The 16,567-nt window shown below is 39.3% G+C and overlaps 1 long non-coding RNA gene across 2 annotated transcripts in view; it reads right to left on the bottom strand.

Annotated features, from left to right (window-relative positions):
• The window catches only part of LOC105488255 (uncharacterized), a 67,531-nt gene that overhangs the window by 50,286 nt on the left and 678 nt on the right, over positions 1 to 16,567 (bottom strand). The window contains exon 1 of one of the 2 annotated variants that reach the window (XR_011606710.1): positions 4,904 to 5,675. The exons of the other annotated variant lie outside the window; for it this stretch is intronic. This is a non-coding gene — a long non-coding RNA (uncharacterized lncRNA). Of the gene's footprint in view, positions 1 to 4,903; positions 5,676 to 16,567 lie in introns of those variants that run through there. 2 annotated transcript variants of the gene reach the window in all.

Genomic DNA, 16,567 nt, shown 5'->3' with positions numbered 1-16,567 from the left:
TATTTATATATTTAAAAGATTTTAATATATTGCAAAAAGATTATTTGGTGGGAGTTTAGAACAGGAATGAATCAGGCTTACTCAGCCTGGGAAGTTTCAGGGTCTCTTTACAAAATGTACTATAACCAAAATATTGTACTTTTACCACCAATATAATCACCCTGAAGAGGTGGGTAAAAAAGCATGGAGAAGAAACTTTTCAGGGACGCCAGCGTCTATTTGTTTCTCCCTCATCCCGTGGCGATTTCAGCTATGTTGTAATTAGGAGCTCTTTGCTACTGAGCAGGATGCTCCTGGTGAGGCACTTAGGCTTGTCCTAGGCCTGGTTCTCATTATATCATTTTCTTCTCCAGCTCTTCTCTCCCTAGGCTGCTGGGCAGGCAATTGACCACAGGTAATTGGTGCATTAAAACAGAACATGTAGATGCCTACTGAAAAGGAGCTTTTACAATTAGATTCTGCTTCAATTAGGAGGCTGTTTCCCTTTCTCTTCCTGAGGCCTTACCCCTCTTCAAAGCAAAGTTTGAGTTCTATAAACAAAAGTACAAAATCTGTGTACTAAAACCATCTTGTGTCAGTAGCGGGAGGGGACCTGGGGCTAGGTTAGGATGCACCGATCTTTTGAGCCAAGTCAACTTATTTAATTCATGGAAGGAGAGTGTGTTCCTTTCTTTTGCTTCTGTCTTTGCTCAGATATCTCTTTGAGAGTTCTCAGATTTCTGTAGCTGCTGTAATATCAAGAAATAGGAAGAAGGAGGAAAATAAAGAGGTGACAGGGACCCTGTCTCTAAGCTCATCCACACCCCCAGCTGAAATTATCCTTCTCACTGGGGCACAGGTGCTGATTTCCCTGCCTGATTTGGTCATTAAACACTTCTTGCTGCTTCAATACATTTTCCCCCAAGGCTCCTGTCAAGGATGCTGCTTCTCCTGTGATTAGAACACAGTCAATTGGGCCTCTGAACCTATTACTACCCTTTTCTTAATGACCTTATAATAGCTGCTGGACTTATTCAGCCCACTTGACAGATAACGATGTCAATTATGCACACCTCAAATAGTGTCTTCTCGCCTGGAACAATTTCTTGCTTAGTTTTGTTTTGTAAAAAATAGAACCAGCCAATAGCAAGATAAATGCTTCTCTAATTTATATTTTCTAAATATGTCATACAGGTTTGGGTTCATGATCCAATACATTCATGAACTGCCATGGGACTAATAATACTAGTTGCTTCACAGACTGTATGTTGTCAGAATTAAATAAAGTGAGTTTATTCATATAAAATTCTTAGGAAATTATCTTAAGATGAAGCATTTTAATTTTGTTAGTGATTGCCATCCTTATTCATTACAAATACAGCTTTTCTTCCTCTTGTATGCAGGTGAGTTTTACTAAGTAGAGGTGAGGTTACTGAGGGAGGAGAACAAAAAGGTAATAAAAGATGAGTTGTGTATTAGGCTGTCCTTGCATTGCTATAAAGAAATGCCTAAGACTGGCTAATTTATAAGGAAAACAGGTTTAATTGGCTCACAGTTCTGCAGGCCTGATAGGAATCATGGCACTGGCATCTGCTTGGCTTCTGGGGAGGCTTCAGGAAGCTTATAATCATGGCAGAAGGTGATGGAGGAGCAAGCATACCACATAGCCAGAGCAGGAGCAAGGAGGAGAGGAGGCGCCGTACACTTTTAAATGACCATATCTCACCAGAACTCACTCCCTATTTCTAAGGAAACACTAAGCCATGAAGGATGTACTCACATGACCCAAACACTTCCCACCAGGCCCCATTTCCAGCACTGGGAGTTACAATCCAACACAAGATTTGGGTGGGGACAAATATCCAAACTATACCATTCCATCTCCGGCCCCTCCCAAATCTCATATGCTTCTCATACTGCAGAATACAATTATGCCTTCCCAACAGTCTCCCAAAGTCTTAACTCATTCCAGCATTAACTAAAATGTCCAAAGTCTCATCTGAGACAAGGCAAATCCCTTCCACTGATGAGCCTGTAAAATCAAAAAACAAGTTAGCTACTTTCAAGATACAATGGGGGTATAGGCATTGGGTAAACACTTCCACTTCCTGTGTTACTCCAGTCATAACACTCGCTTGAACTGCCCTGGCTGCAGGCCTCTCAGCCTCAGGAGCACTTTAGGAACTGGCTCACATTCCCCTGGAGCCAGAACACCTGTCGCCTATAGCCCCTGGGCTCTGTCACTGACTCAGGTGGTTCCCCACCTTCCACAACCAATCTGCACTTTCCAGCTTTTGTGGGTGGACAGTGAAGAAGACAAATGCAAATAGAATATTCTTTATGTTATCTTTGAAGTGATCAATTTCTCATTGTCATTAATTGCAAACTGACAGGTTAAAGAGCATAGGGTCCATGCACACCATGCCTCTAAATTGCCTAATATTGGGATGAGATTTACTTTTTTTTAATGTTCTAATCTAGTTGTGATGAATTCTAACTCCTTCACGTTGAGCTGCCTTTCATTGTGGTTTTAGTTTTGTTCTGCTGGGCAGGGGTTTCTCTGCTGTAGAGCTTTGACCAGGATGGGGTGGTTTCCTTCAACCCCTAATTCTTGGCAATTAGTTAACATTCCTTTCTGCTGTTCCATCAATTCTCATACATGCAGTGCCCGAGTTCTACTATTATAAATAATGAACTGGAGGTTATTTTTTTTCTCTCTCTCACTGCAGCCTTCAGCTTTCTTCGCCTCTGCCCACATCTTAGATACTAAAAATACCTCTTAATATATCCTTGTACCACTGGTTGGAGTCAAAGGCCTCCAAACATAAATGTTATTAATTTTTCAATATTTTCTCCTAATTTAATTAGAAACCTCTTCCTTTCAAGTAATAGACACCTAGTTCAAACTGAATGATAAAGAAGGGAGGGATGGGGGAAGGGAAAGAGGGAGTTATTGGTTTACATTGGGTGGAAAGTACAGGAATTGATCTGGCTTTTGTCAGGAGGAGGATCAGGGAATCACGGGTTAGCAGGATGTCATGAGTCACCTGTGTCTCTCTCTATTTCAGATTCACTCTCCTCTGTGAAATGACTTCATATTGGTGAGTCATTAATCAGGTGATCAGGAAATGTGGTTTTTGGCAGACAGTTGGGGTCATGCAGCTTGATATTTTGGAGAAGTCGAACCCTCTCCTCTTCCAGAGGACACCTCAGGTAAGGTTTTGATTAGTTTTGCTGATTTCATGACTATCTTGAACCAATCACTCTGTTGGAGAAATTAACACTGTAATTGGCTATTGTGTAACAAGTAAGAATGTTGAAGAGAGTTCTTTGTGTGACAGTTCGTTAAATCACAGTTCTGAGTAGGAAGATTTCCCAGAAGAGAAGAAAAAGTTTATACTGAAGAAGATAAAGGGATTCAAAGGCCTCAAAAATGGGCAATGACCCAGCTCTCATCAAGATAAGGCATGAATCCAGCCATTAGTTTTTGCACACATAAATAACTATGCCCTTCATGTGTCAGAGGTCATGTAGACCTTAAAGAATTCCCACACCCACATGACAGTGGGCTGGTGTAATCACCTCCATTCCAAACACATATCTATGTGATACGGTGCTTTCCAATAAAGATAACTCATCCATTCAGTGACATTCCCCTGTCTCCAAAAAAACAGGCTTCTGTGACCTTGGGTTTAGTAAATATCTTGAATGCTCTTGCTATATTCTGTCCTCCTTTACTGCGTTGTCTTGAGTCTCAATTGGTTTGACTTCATCTCGTATTTTCTTTTACCCTAGGGTTTAAAAATTCATTTAAAACTTGAATTGACTCTGTGTTGAGCCATGAACACACACTGGTTTACCTCCTGCTTCTGATTTCTCCACTTCAACTCCTCCCTCAGCACTTAGAAGGTTGAATGAGAAAAGAGAATGAACGCGGGCTTAGAAGGCAGGCAGGCCTGGGTGTGAACTGTGTGTTCACTTAACAACAACAGTGATGTCAGCCAATATCAATAACTCACATACATAGTGGCTTGCTACTATGTATGTAGCATGCACTGCCCAAAACACTTTTAAAACATATTTTCATTTTAAACACACTCTCCTTTACTTTATACTCTATCTCTGACTCTTCTTCTTTTTCTTCCTCTTTTGCATCCTCCTTTGCTTCTCCCTCTTCTATCCACTTTCTGCTCACTTACCGCCATTTTCACTGCGGAGCTTTGCAGAGTGGGAGGTAAGCACTGCTTAGTATTTAAGTCACTCAAGTAACCTCTGCTCCATATAGTGTGCTGGCATGGCCCAGTATCTCAGCTGTATGCCCGGTACTGCCCCTTCTGTACTTCCCAATAGGTATTTCCTTTGGGTGCCATTTTGTTCATCCAAAGAGAACTCTGGGAGAATCCCAATCACTGTCGTTGCATTTATCCTCTCCATGCACTGCTGTCAGTGTCCTGTGCCCCATTAACATATTTGTCCTAACTGCCTTCTCCTTTACCCTCAAAATTCAAATTGACCCTGTCTGGTTCTTCTCAACTCCATCATTAAGGAAGGCATGCTAATATCAAGTATCCACCATATGTCACACATTCCGCTGGGCTCCTAATGTAACTTATTTCCTTTATATTCACAGCAACCCTCTGAAAGAGGTACTCTTTTCTTAATCTTATGAATAAAAGAATTAAGACTCAAGGAGGTAAGTGACTTGCCAAAGACAACATAAGTAGAAAGACTGCCTGGGATTCCTACCACGACCCGTTTAACTCAAAGGTCCACACTTTCTCCATTCTGCCAAACTCTATCACTAACAAGAGGACTAGATGTCGTATCGATTCACTAACCACACCCTAGACAACCATGCCTCTGCACTCTCCATGGCAGCAACTGACTTCCCTGTTAACTCCTTTAGTGTTTTTTGTTCACTTACCTGGAGTCCAAGAAGTTAGAGAGGCCATTGTAAAGAAATGTTAGATTCTAACTCCTGCTGGAAGCAAGAGAGTGGAAGTCGGCAGGACACTGAAAGGTCACTACAGTTTGTGGCAGCTGCTGGTTTTGAAGCACTGGTTTACACTCCACTTTCCTTTCCTGTCAACCCATCCCTGGATCTTAAAGAGGTCAAGGTCCTGCTGGGTAGCTAATGGATACAGTTTCTTTCTGTTATGACAATTATGAAGCAAAGACTTGTCATCTCATGCTCACCAGTAAAGCTTTGCCTTTGTTTCATTCAGATATTCTGTATGAAATCTGAGGTCAGTTTTAAGGACAGAGAGAAACCATGCAAAATAAAGCAGAGGCTACTGCTGTCTTAGGGATGGAGGAAAGGGGCCATGAGCCTAGAAATGCAAGAAGCCTCCAGAAGTGAAAAAGTCAAGGAAAAGATTTTCCCTAGAGACTTCAGAAGGGGCATAACCCTTTAGATACCTTCATTTTCGTCCAGTAAAACCCAGTTTGGGTTTCTGAACTCCAGAACTGGACAGGAAAAAAAAAAAATTCTGTGGGTTTTTTTGTAACTTGTTTATGGTAATTTGTTACAAAAGCAATAGAAAACTAAGTGTACTTATCTCAAGTCTTTTTTCCTCCTGTAAAGATTTTCATTGTGTGTAGTCTTGATACTTCTCATCATCCTACAGAGACAAAGCATGGGCCAGCACTGACCATATTACAATCCCGAGGTGGTAGATCCCTACAGTATAAGGATAATACAGTTTAAATTATTTTGTGTTTCACTTTTTCTTTTGCACAATACAGTATTGAAGGTTTGCCCATCTGCAAAGCGACCGTTAGTTCTTCTCTGTAAGTAAAACTTATTCTGCTTCTTTGAGACAAACGCACTGTCTCACCCTTAGGCTAAATGGTATAGTCTCAGAAAATGCCATTAACATTCCACCTTCCCACTTCAGAAGTGAAGTATCATTCACTTGCTTTCTCTCAGTAGAAATATGTTTCATGATTTGTTTTATCTTTTTTCTCAAGCCCCTCCTTTTCAGTGTCTTTATCGGCTTGTCTTCCTTTGTCCATCCCTTAAGTATCAGTGTATCTGATGGCTGGGGAAGTCCCTGCTTTTCACACAACCCTGCTTCTTACACAATAAAGGCAATTCAATTTTTTAGCATTTGGGGTCGGAAACCTCTGAACAATTGTTGATGTTCAAAAATTTACTTTTTTACAGTCCCACATCTAATCACTGAGAAAATCCTGTTGGCGTGGCTTTGCCTTTTTATCTGCCCAAAACTGACTTGCTTCTTACAACCTCCTCGGCCGTCACTGTGGTCGAAGCCAGTGTCTCTCTCATACCTTAATTATTACATTTACTTCCTAGTTGCTCTCTCCCTGCAGCCACCCTTGCCCAGAGTGCTACTAAGAACTCACCAGGCAAAGCGGTCATTTTGAAATGTGAGTCCTATTAGGACATTCCTCTGTTCAGCCTTTCCCACGCCCACACACATCACTCACAGTGAAGTTTGTTCTCAGTGTAACCTAGTCACTAACCTGACTTCATCCTCTACGACTTTCTTCCTTGCTTACTCTGCTGTGGCCACACAGCCTTCTTGTTCCTCCTAGAACACATCAAATAAGCTTCTATTTCGGTGCATTCACATTTGCTATTTCTTCATCTTCTTGGAGTGTTCGCACGGATATCCATATGGCTCACTTCCTCACTTCCTCCAACTTTTTCTTCAAATGTCCTCAGTTTGGCCTGTGCTGATAACCATATTTCAAATTTCAGCTTCTGCCACAGCATTTACTTTACCCTAAATAGCCTATGTGATTTACTCGTTTATCATGTCTAATGTCAAAATGTGCCCTCTCACCCACGTAAACTCTGGGAGATCAAGGGCTTTTGTCTTCTTCCATTTCCCAGCTTTTCCCTCAATACCTAGAACAATGCCTGACATAAAATAAATGCTAAAAAATTGCATTTTTCTCATTTTATACATTTTTTTGGGTAACTTCATTCAGTTTCATAAACTCCTATGCCAGGGTTTCCCTGATCTCCCTCAGAGTGGCTCTGTCTGAAGGACTGTCCCATTGTCCATTCAGTTCCCCAATCCAGACATTAGGAGCTGCCACATATTTTATTCAGGCATTAAGTGGTCAGGCATTAAATGCACTCGCCTCATACGCCAGGCACAGTGCCACACACCAGGGACATTTTGTATGAAACAGAAATGGTTCTTGCTCTCAGGAGCTAATAGTCAAGTTGGGAACAGCTAATCACAAAACAGATAAGCACCCAGTGAAAAGAGACAATATTTACTTTATAATCTTCCAGGTTTCTATGGTAGGAAAGGAACTTCTATTGTCACAATGTTAAAAGATAAGAGTAATGATAATAATGCTGGCAACATTAGCAAATGCCCATATTGCACTTCCTAAGTGTCAGGCATTACACCGAATGCCGAGACCAACCCTACGAGATGGATAGTGTTATTGTCCCCTTTTACTGAGGCAGGAGCAAAGAGGTCTCATGGCTGGCTCAAAGGCACAGGACAAGAAAGTGTCTGAGTTGGATTTGAACCCAGACGGCCTGAGAGCAGTGTCTTAATTGCAATGATGACATTTTCATTGTCTTGCTCCAATCAGTAGATTGGAAAGTAGAATCAAGCATTTGGAGCCAAGAACATTCTGGGTTTGCTTTTTCTTCTTAGCAGTCTCAGTACCAGCCCCCAAATGCACCCCACTGTTTGCTTCCAGTTTCAGGCAACATGCATTCTTCTCTCTTCTTCCTTCAATCTAAGGAAAGTCACAGCTTTCTGCAGTCATTGATTTTCATTTTTGCTCTATCAGTTTTCCAACACCTGTGTAACCGTATTTGTGTGTTTGATCCTCTCTATGTGAAATATTCACTGGGTTTTATTTCTTGACTGAGTTTGAGTGATCCAGTTTTATAGGTGGCTCTGATTTTCACAATAACTCTATCCACCATAGATGATTACCTCATTTTATACCTTAAAATTTTAAAGTTTTGGGTAAGTTAAGCCACCTGTTTTTCAAGGTCAAGGATAGGTTTAATCTCCAGGACTTACTACTTTCAAAAACTGTGCTCACTTCACAGGAACATTGGTTGACATTTTCAAATTAGACGTTCAAGGACTTATCCATTCAAAGCCAGATGTCTCACTTAAATTGTCCCCTTCAAAGTTCTATTCTTGTCCTCAAAATGTTTCAACATTCCACATCATATTCTTTTAAATTTCATCAGTTGTAGCTCTTCAGTCTTTCAATCTTTGAAGAAATATGTGTGTTTAAGAAAAAGCTTATAACCTAGATCTTCAGAATAAAATGATCTTATTATACTTGAAAACATCATTGGAATTAAACACATCACATAACTACAAAATGACAAAACTATGTTCTCTATGAGATGCATGAATTGACTCTGAATTAATTTACTGAGATCCAGTTAAGTAGCTAAATCCGGATTGAGAAGATAGTTCCTAAGGAGAGAATAGTCCATGTGGTTTGAGTGGATAATTTCTGTCAGAAAGGAATGTGAAACATGCAAAATTAACATTAACACACGTTTGCTAGATACTTCTATTGCTCTGTCTATGTAACAGACATGCGCCTAGAGGGTAAATGAGCATGACAGGTGTATGAACCTATTTTGAGTTCCAGCCGTAAGTTTCCAGGATATCACTGGCAGAAAATTCTGGAAACAAAAACACACAATAAAGTTGTATAGCGAAGAATCATTTTCACCTGATTCTGACGGTCCTTAGGAGCTGTGATTTACTTCCATGATCTCACTTTATTAAAATGTCTTTTTTCATCCACTTTTCAGAAATTGTGAACTGCAATTTATCTTTTTTACAGATACAAATTAAAAGGCAAACAGAAAGAGTGTTTGGTTTGGATTAGTAAGAAAAGAAAAAAAAAAAAGGTGCAGCTTCCGCAGTCACAACGCCCTAGAAATGTTTGGGTACCAATGTAGCTTTAAAAAAATCACAAAAAAGAAAAAAAAAAAAAAGCTTCAGAAACACAGGGTCTCCTTCACTGCTGTGGAGACTCTTAGCATCTTTGTCTTTATTCAACACAATCAAGATTCAGCTTCGGGTGAGGAGAGCAGCAAACCAGAAGTAAATAAGGGCCTGGAAAGACAGGCAAGAGAAAGCCATCCTTTTTACAGAGCATCTTATTACAGCAAAGTGAAAGGATATGGTGAGAATAGAAAGAAACAGCAGCGAGAAGTAGAAAAATAGATAAAAGAGAGAAAAATTCTCAATGTTTTGGAGATGTTTCTCAACCAGGAGAATCAGGCCTAAAACTTTCCCATATCCAGAAGGATAGGGCTGTGAAAGGTGGATATTGAGGAAGAGAAGGCAATATGCTGGGGGTGGGTGGTTCATTTTCTGATCATAAAGGGCTCAGTCAGAGTGTTTTGGGGGAAGATGCTGATGGAAACTTAGAGCATTTAGAGTGTGTTGCAGAAGATGCATGAGGGAGACAGGGTCTAGAGACCACACTGGAAAAGACAATATGAACACGAGTCCAGAAAATAGGGAGCAGATTGGACTTGTGTGTCACATTATTTATCTTACCACTGACCATTTTGTACCAGGACAGGCTGAGGGTTACTTATGTTGTCTCCTGGGAGTTTCTCCCCTGCCCTCATTGCAGGGGAAGCTGCACCAGTAGGTCAATGGGCTGCACTCATTACGACTGGCTGATGCCTGAGCCATACTGATTTTTATTATTCCGAATCTCTCTCCTATTTAGTACATTTTCTGGGACAGTGTAATGATGCACCAAAGAAGAGCTACAAAGCCACTGAATGATTCCTATTATGTGCACCTAGCCTGCATAAAGCTCCCTTTCTCGAGAAGTTGGAGTGAGTGGAGTACATACAACTTAACTTTGATCTATCTCAAAGGCATAGCCAGCTCCCTGACAAGCCAGTCTCAGCAGAGCACGCAGGCATGGCCAGGCACCCAGTGGTTCTGACAGCCACAGTAGCTCTGTTGTGCTAATGGGCTTCTCTTAATGCTGAGAGATCAGCTCTGCAATTTGCTCAACAGCGCTGGGTCAGCTTTGCAGAGGCCTTATTGCTCCCATTCAGGCCATGTGGTCTGTGAGTTGGAGCAAGAATATATAGTGAGTACTTCCGTGTGAATAACCCTGCGGGAGCTCCCTGCACTCCGGTTATTGACTGAGACAAGTCCCTGAGCCTGGATAATTACCTATAGGAAGCATCAACTCTGATCATTGGAACTGGCCAAAAGGCAAATGTGGCCTCTGAGAGTGACCATGTTGGCCTGGGTGCCTATTTAAGAAAAACTCAATGATGTCTTAATTTGTGCTGCACTGTTTTTCTGTTTGAACACGTAGAACTGCTTTCATGGTTCCTGTTTTCTCATCTACGACCCCATCAGTAGGCATCACTCTGAGAGCAGTACTGATTTTCTAACATACATTCTCTGAAGAAGGTTCTTTATTCTCACCTCTGCATTTCTTGGAAGAATGTGGTGTCATGACAGCAGGGAGGCAAGAGTGTAGGCTTTGGAGTCAGATAGAAATGGGTTTGGAGCCCAGTGCTACCATTTAAAAGTTTTGTGATGTAGAGAGAGTCACTTAATCTAACTGTGCCTCAGTTTTCACATCTGTATAATGGGATCAATATAGTCCTCCTAAATAATGGGGTATCATTAGGATTAGCTGAGTGAAAGCAACCATGTCTAGCACAAACAAGCCCTCTGCAAATATGAGGCAGGACCTCCTCCAGAGTTGGCCTTTACTTGCAGACTCAAGTTTGCTGCAGGCCTTATTTTAAAATGCAGTGTGTTTATTTTTGTTTTTTAAATTTCCAGGTATGCTGAGGCCAACAGATTAGATGATGTCATTGTAAAGATAGTTTATTATATTCATAGTTCCCAAGAGAAGATGACACGCCACACCACACAGGGTCACACAGGGTCACACAAGGTGTGGGTCAGAAGGCAGACGGGCAAGAAAAATGGGGAAGAGCCTTGATTGGTGTTTCTGTGGGAAGGAACAAGTGAGGCGGGTATATAGATTTCGAATTGGCAAGTTTGAATAACTTCCACAGCCTCTGGAGTATAGGACTTGTCTCTAGTTATCTGGTACCTGGTTCTGGGTGGTTACAGTAGATGAATAGTGGCCCAGAGCATAAGAGCCTGTAGAGGAGGTGGTTGGGGTTTGGGTCCTGGGTGGGTTCATTTGCATATGAAAGAGGTACTCTAGAATGAGTCTTTTACATCACTAGGAATGAACTAGGTCTGAGAAGAGCAGTGTCTCCAGGGTCAGCAAGACCCCAGATGCCAGCGCATAAAAAATACAGAAAATAAAAATGCACAATTAATACAGGTCTTTTCCTAGTGTGTCCAGACAGAAAAAGGAAAATCAAGGAAACCAACTGTTATTGAGTACCTAGCCGACAGCACCTAAGAACATTAACACACGTACTTCACCTCTTGCAGCCTAAAGTTCTGCATTCCTCAGTTTGGGATAGCACCTTGAGCTCCATGCTTTCCATTTCTCATATCTGTGAAGTGTTACCCAATGTCCATGCTTTGATTCTCATTATAATGACAATAGAGCTAGTATTTCACAATTAAGTCTTGAGTAGACTACTCCTTTCAAATATGTCTTCTTTGTGACAGGAAACTATTCTTCCGTTTCTGGTCTCCTACCTTGTCTTCTTAAATTTATTTTTGCCCTTCTCCTATCTGTTTTTGCACTACATCAAGAACGAACTTTTAAGAATGCAAACTTAATCATGTATTTCTCTACTTAAAATAATTTTCCATTGCTCTAAGAAAAAGGTCACCATCCTTAGTCTGGTCTACAAAGCAGGTGGGACGACCCCCTGCTTTCTTCACCACCACCAGCTGATGTCACTGTTCTTGTCATTTTCTGCCCTGTAACCACATTGGTTTCCTTTTTCTTTCCAAGAGTCATGTTCCTCTCCACCTAAGGAATTTTGCATGTACTTGCATCACTTGGAGATATATTTTCACCACCCAGCCCTGAATATTCACTTGAATAATTTTCATCTATCTTTCAAAACTCAGACATTTCTTGAAGAAAACATTTGTGATCATCCCAGTACAGGTCAGGACCCTAAAATCTATTGTCATGCACCCAATATTTCTGTTTTATTATAGTTAAAATTAAAAAGTTAAATTCAGACACTTAATTGAGGGTTTTAAAGATATCTTTCTGTTGACTTCTAACATATAAAATTAGGGTCTGTGCCTGTCTTGTTTTATTCACAATCTCTAGTACATAATCTCTGACATAATTTAGAAAATATTTTGGACATTAATCCCAAATTCTATTTAAAATTTGTACAGACATTATTGTTAACATTAATTTCCTCTTATTTTCTTACCCCATAACAATTTTCTTGCCCCATAACGATTTTCTTATATACATCCTAGGGACCCGAAGGTTATTTATTTGTATAATAGTATATTAAAAATTTGTACTACATCAGATTGTAAGAGTTTAATAAAATTATGCATGTGAAAACATGTACATGATAATGTGTTACACAAATGTAATGGGTATTATTGCAAAAAGTCAATGATCCTGTTTGAAATTTAGTCTTAATTCAAGTCATCAACTCTATGATTTTCATAAATTGTTCATTTCAATGTGATTTATTTCAACATAATTGACAGCTGATACATGAGCAACGGACTATGACCTTTGAACTTATATTTTAAACATCTGCTTATAGAGAAAGGATATGACATTCACGTTCTTCTATCACCTTCTAAATGAAATGAATTGACTAGAAGAATGTCCGATCAACAGTAGTCCACACCTGCAGCATTCTTCATAGATAGGTCTGGTACTAAGTACCTGTAAAAACTAGTATACAAGGTTGGTGCAAAATTAATTGTGGTTTTTGCCATTATAGAATGCCACACACAGAAGAACAATCTGAATAAAAATATTAATAAAAAGACTAAGGTCTAACTATTCAAAAGATCACATGCATTAGCCAACACAGAGCAGTGAGAAAAGAATGTATTAGTCACCATAGGCTAAGTTAATCTTCAGTAACAAATGAGTCATGATCTTTATGACATTCCAGAACAAAGTTCATTTCTCATTCCTGTTCATGGGTGTTATGGATTGTCTGACTGTACTCCATATATGTATGGTGTGATATGTACAGTGCGTTCTGGAACATATGATGAAAGATAGCTCTTACTTAGGTTTTGCCATCTCTGCGGAAGAAGAGAAAAGAGAGATGATGGAACCACGTGGGAAATATGTGTTTTGTCTCGGCCAGTGATACATGAGTGAAGGTGACATGTGCCATTTTTAGGCAGAGATTTAAATAACCATCATTTGGGATGAATACAGACTTCCTGCAGAAGCCACAAATGGCTTGAACAAAATCAATCACAAATAGCAAACGAGAAAGTAGACTTCAATTGACACATGATTGAATTTGGAACAGGTAGGCTGGAGAGAATATAGAAAATTATTCTGGACATTTTTGTTGGTTTTTGTTTCGTTTTGTTTTTCCTAACAAAGCATAAAGCCAAGTGGTGCATAATGAAATAAACAAGCCTTAAAAGCCAAAAATTTGATGGCAGCCTCTTAGAGAACACATTTGCCATCATAGGACGTTTGTCTTCAGGTCGATGATGTACCTTCCACTGGCCCTGGTCTTTGCTTTACCCCTTTTCAGTCATCACTCAAACTCACTCTAGGACTCCTTCCCGCCTGCTGTAGAATCCTTTTGTGATGTCTCCAGTCTGGGATATATAACCCCTGGTTCATTGCTCCTGTAGCAGCTGCGTGGTCCTTCTCCAAAGCGTATGTCAGACAACTACTGAATATATACATATTCTTTTTTCTTTCTGTCATTAGCTTGTGTATTCTCAACAAGAGTGATGTCATCTAGGGGTGAAAATTAGTTCTTTGTGGCAAAAATTCTTAAAATCTTAGCTATGACAATGATCTGTGACCCTCTAAAGGGCCTTTCAAGGGCCCCAGTACATAAATATGGTAGGGTGATTAGAGAAAAAAATTACAAATATATATATAACTGCCTCTTAGGGAAGTATTACTATTTAAAAATGAGATGTTGAGAAACACTGCACTAAACTTGATCTGACAAGAAGCTTCCTTTCACAGAGTCTGGCATATACGAAGGACATCATAAGATTAAATAAGTAAATGAATAATGAATGAAGCCCATGTTGTAGATCATTAGATAAAGCAAGATGAACTGAACAAAATTTAAAGGGAATGACCCTGGAAATGACCCAAGTGATCAAACCTAACTCAGGTGAGGATTGGTTCCATAGAGCACATTAGACCAAGCCAGTAGGTGATGAGGCCATGTCTTCAGGTGTGTAAAGTTAATAATAACAGAAGCAAAGAACCAGTCAGGGGCTGATACAGTTTTGGGTCCTGTTTCTCATTTTAATTTTTAATTACTTTAGAAGGAAAGACAGAGCTGAATTGCCATTCATTCCTATAATCCCTTTCCATCTTGACCTTTCTGCATCCACAGTTATCCTGCCAACTCCCTTAGACATGGTGACAGAGGGAGGTAGAACTTTAAGAGTTGGTAATAAACTTTTATACATGTAAAATCAATTTTTGTTGGCATAATCTGAAAGAATGTCAATTTTTCAATGGCATTTTTTGTAATGAAAAAACAGTCATGAGGTTTGAAGCTATGAGTGTTCTCACCTGGGGAAGGGCTTTAAACTTTAATGAAGGTCTTTTTTTCTAAATGGCTGAAAGATTTCCTAATTATAATGTCACTACAGGAAAAAAATACCTTTGCAAAAAGTGAGAGTTTAGTGCAGTGAAAACATTGCTGGGGAAGGATATGGGAAATTGCATTTTCTTCCAATGTGTCCACTGTGGCCCCCACTGTGGGACTGAGCAAGTCTCTTCACTTTCATGATTCAAGTCTCACATAATGAGGGCTTTAGGAGTATAGGTCAGTAACAAACATTTAGCAAATATTGAGCCCTCTCTCTGAGCCATGCGTGATGCTAAACTGCGGATGTGGAAGCTTCTTGTCAAGTACGAAGTTATGTCACTAATAGAGGTCTCAGGTTGATTGAAAACATAGTTTGTCCACTTTTTCTGCGTCACAGATTCTATTATTTTCTCTCAAACAGTCCCCGTATTTTGCAATCTTTTACTAAATAAAATCTATTTATAAATTAAATTTTGTTCCAATTTTTACTTTAGTATTTTACTTATAAAAACACTAACATAAGGGGAACTGTGAAAATTTTAAAAATCAAGAGAAATATATCCACTGGTGACAAACAACACACTAATAAAAAATCATAATGATATTCACATTAATCAAAAGAAACAATACTATTACTAATATCCAAACTAATAAAAAATCGTAACTTTCGGATCTGGATTTTTCCTTACAATTTATTCTATATTCATATGCATATTCTGTATACATATTTTAATATCTATGCTAATTTAAGAAAAAAGCTATCTATGTTTTGGTTTTCCTTCCAGTTCATTGTATAGCATATTTGACATAGTTATAATGCACATGCAATTTTATCTACATTTCAATTTTAAACATTATAATAGAACTATTTTCTATATTCCTACATGCTGTTCCTAATTAACATTTGCAATTTCTGCCCAACCTTGCAGGATATGCTTGTGGCAGAATTTATTTTGCCAGTTCCTTCTTGGTCATATATTTTGCTCTTTCATTCTATTTGTTGTTTTTTTCTGAAATGGAGTCTTGCTGTGTCTCTCAGACTGGATTGCAGTGGCTCACTGCAACCTACACCTCTCAAGTTCACGTGATTCTCCTCCCTCAGCTTCCTGAGTAACTGGGATTACCTGCACCCACCACCACACCTGGGTAATTTTTGTAGTTTTAGCAGAGACGGGGTTTCACCATGTCCCAGGCTGGTCTCCAACTCCTGACCTCAAGTGATCCACCCGCCTCGGCCTCCCAAAGTGCTGGGATAACAGGCGTGAACCATCGTGCCCAGCCTTGCTCTTTCATTCTTGATATCAAGTATGGTGCTCAAGTGGAGTGAACATCCCTCTGTATGAGTTTGAATAAGGGAATGAATAAATAAATGAAGCCCATGTTGTAGATTGTTAAATAAAGCAAGACAGACTGAACAAAATTTAAAGGGAACTTGATTACGAAAGTGACCCAAATGTATATAGCCTTATCTTTTATATTATTTTCTTTACATAGAGTTTTAGAAATAGGATTACTGGAACAAATATTGAATTTTAAAATGTAAAACAGTTTTCAAAAATTTGGACAATAATAGTAGCTGACTCACCTTATATTTATTGTAATTGTGTTCTACATTTACTTAAAATAAATACAAAATAGAAAGTTAATAATGTTTTAATTTCATATTTTTATCAGACACATTTGTGATTTACAGATCTCTGGGCCAGCAGAAGATGACTGAGTTTACTACACCAAATCTTGGAAATTCTTGGCAAGACAAAATACTTCGCATTTTGTTTAGGGATTTTTTTTCAAGGTTAAATACATTATTCAGTTTGGCTTTTTAAACAATTGAAACTAAGTCCAAGATTCCTCTTAATAATTTCATGACCACCCTATGGGCTCTTACTT

The sequence above is a fragment of the Macaca nemestrina genome, chromosome 8 (genome assembly GCF_043159975.1).
Source record: "Macaca nemestrina isolate mMacNem1 chromosome 8, mMacNem.hap1, whole genome shotgun sequence".
NCBI lineage: Eukaryota > Metazoa > Chordata > Mammalia > Primates > Cercopithecidae > Macaca > Macaca nemestrina.
The sequence above is the reverse complement of the archived record's forward strand: the minus strand, read 5'-3'. Positions and strand labels throughout refer to the sequence as shown.